Raw genomic sequence first — 6,501 nt, forward strand, 5'->3', positions numbered from 1 at the left:
AATATATACATATGCATACATACATTTTTAAATGGAATCACATCAAGCTATTAATAGTGGTTTCTCATGCTAGCCTAGGAAGACTAGATATAACAAGAAACAAACAGAAATAAATCTAACAATTGACCAATAATTACTGATCTTTAAATTATATTAACAGATTATATTATCTGTACCTTTTGAACCTACTCTAAAAGGAATATGATTTTATTTTTAAAAGGCGAATTAATCTTTGTCATCTCATAGCTAATGCAATATTCTGAAAATTGTTTTCAAAAATATAATTGAGGAGTTAATAAATTTCAAAGACTTAAATTTAAATATGAATAGATTGATAAGCTATAACCATAAAGTAATATATGTGGCTATGGAGGAACCATTAAATTTTAATCTTTCCTTGTATTTTTGTCATTCTTGAACTTATGTGGTGATACAAAATTGCAGTGGAAACTAGATGAAAGAACACTGGCTTCAAAAGTATTTTAAACCAAGAAGCTTTATGAAAATTAGTTTTATAAATGTTATGGATTTGCTTATTGGATGTTTTAAGAAGGGAAAAAAATCTTTTTCTGTGCTTTTGTCACCTAAGATGCATAAACAGACAAGACAGTTTTAGTCCCATTTTGGGGCTGTGAAATGCCTCATGGATGACCTGGGGTATTTTAGAAGAAAAATTCCCATTTAAGGAATGCTTTATAATATAAGGTAAAATCATTCTTCCCCTTCAGATAGAACCATGAAGTAGCTTAAGATCACTTTGGATAGAATTGATTTTCATGTTTGAACTCCTAAAAGATTTACTATCTATTCCTCATGACATCTAGCAGTTGACCGCCTTTATCATAAGCTCTTGATATTCCTCTTTATAGAGTATATAATAATATATTAAAAATTTTTTAATGTTTATTTTTGGAAGAGGAGACAGAGTACAAGTGGGGGAGGGGCAGAGAGAGAGGGAGACGCAGAATCTCAACAGGCTCCAGGCTCTGAGCTATCAGCACAGAGCCCGACGTGGGGCTCAAACTCATGAACCACGAGATCATGACCTGAACCAAAGTCAGATGCTTAACTGATTGAGCCACCCTGCCGTTCGTATAATAATATATTATACTTCAGTTTTCAACTTCCTGTTCTCTTCACATATATCATCTAATATACATTGTAACTGTGTAGGTACAGTTATTTTCATTTTAAAGATGAGGATATAGGATCAAACAGAAGCAACTTACAGTTACATAAGAGGTAAGAAGCCGACTCCAGGCTAAGTCATGCCCAGTGATTGTGGCATTTCAGGATCTGAACCTCCCACAGGACCTAGTACAGTGCCACACAAACACATCAGGTAACTTTTATGTCTATCTCTTTTATTCAAAACTTGTTTAAATCTTGTTTTAAACCTTATTCTATAATTGTCCTGCCCACAGGGTTTTTGTTCTTTAAATCCTCTATTGTACCACAGGAGCAATGTCCAATTGAGTCACATACTCCATGTATACAACCATCACTTTATGAGAGTAGATTAATGTAAGAAATTAATAATCTAGGGGCGCCTGACTGGCTTAGTCCATTAAGCATCTGACTTCAGCTCAGGTCATGATCTCGTGGTCAGTCAGTTGGAGCCCAGCATCAGGCTCTGTGCTGACAGCTCAGAGCCTGAAGCCTGCTTCAGATTCCGTGTCTCCCTCTCTCTCTGCTCCTCCCTCACTCACTCTCTCCCTCTGTCTCTCAAAAATGAATAAATGTTAAAAAATAGTAATAAAAATAAAATAATCCATAATGTAAGATAATAACATATAATAAAATAATACCAGAAAATAAGTAAAGAGGCAAAGTGACAGGAGTTTGAATATATGGTATCAATCAATATGGATATGCTATAATTTAATTTGTATAATATTAATTCCAAATTTATTGAATTTTCAATATTTTCCATTATTTAAGTGTCTAATTTGAAAAAAAGTATTTGGATTTAAGAATAAAAGCAAAACCAAAAATGCTCTGAGTTACTTGATTATTGATTGACAGTGCCCATTTCCACTAATTCTAAAGGCATTTTCTCCATCCCTTACCTGCTCCACCCCATAAACTGAGCTCTAACTTTTCCTAGCCACAGTTTGATACATCTCGATCAGTAAAATTCTGCTGGATTTCATAGACTTGGTAGGCTATAGTCCTAAGATTCTCTGTTTTCTATAAAACCTAGATGTAAAACATTTAAAAATCTGTGTTCATGGATTTTTTTTCTCTGTTACTTTTTGAAAGTGAGAGCTATTTACAACTGTGTGTGCATATGCATGTGTGTGCACATATGTGTGTGTGTTTCCAGAAGATATATAAGGGGAGAAGGTATGCTTACTGCTAGCCACTTGAGGGAATGTTGAATGATCTTGTCACAACTGATTCAGGAGGATGCAAGTGTATTCCTGCCAAGTCAATCGAATTGGGACTGTAAAACTGCTTTTGTTCTCTCATTAAAGAAATAATGCGATGCAACAGCAGATTCTTTGGCATTGTTTCTGGTTGAAGCCAAGAGGAATAAATCTTGATTCTTCCTTGATGGAGGTAGTCTTTGTGTAGGACAAGTAGCCAGGTGCTCCCACAGCTGCTCTGAAACATTATGGCTTCCTGAGGATATGGGTGATTTTGTTCTCATCATTGATCACATAGCAGAGTAAATCACTGACGTACAATAACACCTGGCTGAGCTCTGTGTTTTCCTCTCATTTTCTCTAGTTAGTAATTGTTGTTTACAAATCACTGACTGCATGAGGAGGAAAAGCCTGTGTTTTCTCATACTGGCTGCTAGCTCATAATTTCTACTTGGTGTTCTTTCTCCCAGAACCTTCAAAGGCACTCAGTGCATATTATCCTTTTTCCTCTTGATTTTTGTGATGACTTTGTTAACAAACCAAATGCTATTTTCCACATATATTGCAGATGTTAATAGTATTACAAAGATTTTTACTATTTATTTATTTTGATTTTTGATTTTTTGAGGGGGAGGGGCAGAGAGAGAGAGGGAGAGAGAGAGATGGAGAGAGAGATGGAGAGAGAGAGAGAGATGGAGAGAGAAAGAGAGATGGAGAGAGAAAGAGAGAGATTCAGAGAGAGAGAGAGATTGAGAGAGAATCTCAAGCAGGCTCCATAGTCAGTGTGGAGCTCAATGTGGGGCTTGAGCCCATGATGGTGAGATCGTGACCTGAGTCAGATGTTTAACCGACTGAGCCACCCAGGTTACCCACAAAGATTCTTAAAACTATAAATAATAGATTATTATTCATAATGAATGTTGCAAATCTTTGCACATTTTTATACTTCATTTGAAATGTAATATGATATGCTAAATAATCTTGTTTTTTTTAGTATGTTGTATTTATAGGGAAAGAAGTTTGTTAATAAAAATAAATTTTATTTTAGCCTGTACATTTACAAGGTGTGTTTATGCAACCAAGTATTTGTTTTCTTAGCATTAACTTATAATTAATGATACAGTACACATGAAATATACATAAATGTAACATTAATTTCAAAAACTAAATACTGAAATATTCAGCAACATATAATTTCTATATATTTAAATTATATTAGGTAACTGTGGGCAAAATGTTAGGAAGACAAAATAGGAAGATCAACTCTGAGTTGCTGACATTCAGCAGGCACTCATTATCATGGTCTTATCAATGTTTTACAGTGAATATTCTCCTATCTGGTTAAATCCTATGTCATATTTTAAAGTATTTTGAGTGTAAGTCTGAAAGTGTGTACTATTATATAATAATTTTAGAATTATGTCACTTACTATAAGTCTTATGATTTCTTGCTTTGACTTAGAGATCAATTTCAATTGATAGAGAGTTTTTTAAAATTTATGTATATTAATTTGTGTATATTTCTCTTTGATTTTTATTTATAGATTTCAGATGCATAATTTTCTCTTCTTCTTAGGGAAACCAAGTCTTTGCTCAGAGAGAAGTAGCCTATCTGGCAAAAATTGCTATATCATAAATCCCCAAAGAAACAACCCCTGCTTGCTGGACATTTTTCCCTCATATATTCACAATGATGTTTCCTTGCCTGAAGCTATGTTTCAGAAAAACCTAAGAATAATTTGCTCATATTACTTTCCTCACTTCAGTCAACATCTCCTCACATTTTAGGTTGTTCTATTTCCCTCAGCACTTCATAGAGTAGTCTTCCCTTATCCATCATTTCACTTTCCATGGGTTAGGTAACCTGTGATCAACTTTAGTCCAGAAACAGATAATCCTCCTGATGAGTCGTCAAAAGGTCAATAGTAGTCTAACACACACAATGTCTATGTCATTCTCCTCATTTCATGTCATCACATGCCCATTTTATCATCTCATATTATCACAAAAAGAAGGGTAAATATAGTACAATAAGATATAGAGAGAACACACATTCACATAACTTTTATTACAGTATATTGTTATAACTATTTTATTACAATTGTTAATATCTTACTGTGCCTAACTCATAAATTAAATTTTATCACAAGTACATATGTAGAGGAAAAAAGACAGAATACATAGTGTTTGGTACTACCTGCAATTTCAGGCAGTACATCAACAGTGAACAAGATTTCCTTTTTCTCCACATGCTTGCCAGCACTTGTTATTTTTTGTGGTTTTTTGATTTTAGCCATTCTGATAAGTGTGAGATGATATTTCATGTGGCTTTGATTTGCATGTTTCTGATGATTAGTGATTTGAGCATCTTTTCATGAGTCAATTGGTCATCTGTAAGTCTTCTTTGGAAAAATGTCTATTCAGGTCTTTTGCCCATTTTTATTGGGATTTTTTTTTTAAGTGTTATGTTGTATAAGTTCTTTGCTTATTTCTAATGTCTTTTTTTTAATTTCTGAAAGAGAGAGAGAGAGAGAGAGAGACAGTGTGAGCAGGGGAGGACCAGAGAGAGAGAGGAAGACACAGAATCTGAAGCAGGCTCCAGGCTCTGAGCTAGCTGTCAGCACAGAGCCCAACATGGGGCTCAAAACCACAAACCATGAGATCATGACCTGAGCTGAAGTTGGACGCTGAACCAACTGAGTCACCCAGGCATCCCTCTTTATATATTTCTAAATTAACCCTTCATCAGATATATCATTTGTAAATATCTTCTCCCATTCCATAGGTTGCCTTTTTGTTCTCTTGATGGTTTCCTTTGCTGTGCAAAAGCTTTTATTTTGGTGTGCCTAGTTTAATTTTGCTTTTGTTTCTCTTGCCTTGAGTAGTCATGTCTAGAAAAATGTTGCTGTGGTTGATGTCAAAAAAAAATCACTGACAATGTTTTCTTCTAGGAGTTTTATGGTTTCCCGTGTCACATTTAGAAGACCACCAGAATCACCAGAGAGAAATTAGCATCAGAATAAGAAACTACCTAAATACACATTGTCCCCAAACTATCCTATCTCTCATCTATTCTAGGAGCCCATTTATCTTTTCTAAAAATCATTTTTTCCCATAAAATCTCCTTCCCCTTTCTGTCAAGATGTGTTTAAGTCCCGAATTCTAACCATCTCCTTGAGACATGTTTTTCTTTGAAATCTTATGTATGTGCATGACTAAAATCTGTCTTTTCTCTTTGTAGTCTGTTTTTTTCTCAATTTTATGTGTAGGCCTCCAAACAATAAACAAAAGAGGGTAGAGGAAAAGATTTTTCTCCCTGAGAGTTTCAACTTAATGGGAATGGTTCAAAGCTAATGGTATAACTGTGGATGATGTTGTTGGCTTAAAAGTTTCATGAGAGAGCCTAACTAAAATGATTATACATATCAATGTGCCATTTTATGGTAATGTATAAGGGAAGTTTAGATAAAGGGATATTTGCAAGGAATTAGAGGGAACTCCACAGGGCACATAGTTTAGGAGGCAAAGATTTATAGACAGTGGATCTTCAAAATAAAACTGGGTTCAAATATCTCACCTCTTTTTAGCCCCTTTCGGTTTTTCCCACCTAGATACACACTATGTCTTTAGTATAGACTCTTTGATAATAACTTTTTGTATGTTTAAATAGTTACAGTTAGAATTATTAGGATATAGACAATCTTAATATACATCTCATGTTGGAATTTTGGAAGAAAGCCTACAGCTTCACCACTATTTAGTAGTGACTTAGTCCACATGTGACTTTTTCAAGTGCCTGTGATGAGTCCACATAAAGTCATTCAGATAAGACCCTTAATGATAATCCTTAAATATCCCCCTTGGCTCTTATGTGTAACTGCCTCCACATCAAGAGACAGCAGTTTTTATGATGATGTAAGAGATGATGGTACATTTTGATAAGACTGAGAAACATATGGTGCTGAAACAGCTCTCATCAGCGTGCTAAACCTTTTGTGCCTATCATTTTCTTATTCAACATTCAAATACTGCAAATCAGCCTCTCTCTCTTCATTTTTCTTTCTTTCCCTCTTTCTCTCTTCCTTTTATATATTTCTTAGTGTTTTATTTATTTCTGAGAGAGAGAGACAGC

The 6,501-nt window shown here is 34.6% G+C and overlaps 1 protein-coding gene across 1 annotated transcript in view; it reads right to left on the minus strand.

The window, feature by feature from the left end:
- The window catches only part of LOC120225811 (ephrin type-A receptor 6-like), a gene marked incomplete at both ends in the record, with an annotated part of 255,586 nt that overhangs the window by 102,165 nt on the left and 146,920 nt on the right, over positions 1 to 6,501 (minus strand). The window lies entirely within an intron of this gene.

The sequence above is a fragment of the Hyaena hyaena genome, unplaced genomic scaffold (genome assembly GCF_003009895.1).
Source record: "Hyaena hyaena isolate Hyena2069 unplaced genomic scaffold, ASM300989v1 scaffold_1519, whole genome shotgun sequence".
In the NCBI taxonomy this organism is placed as follows: domain Eukaryota; kingdom Metazoa; phylum Chordata; class Mammalia; order Carnivora; family Hyaenidae; genus Hyaena; species Hyaena hyaena.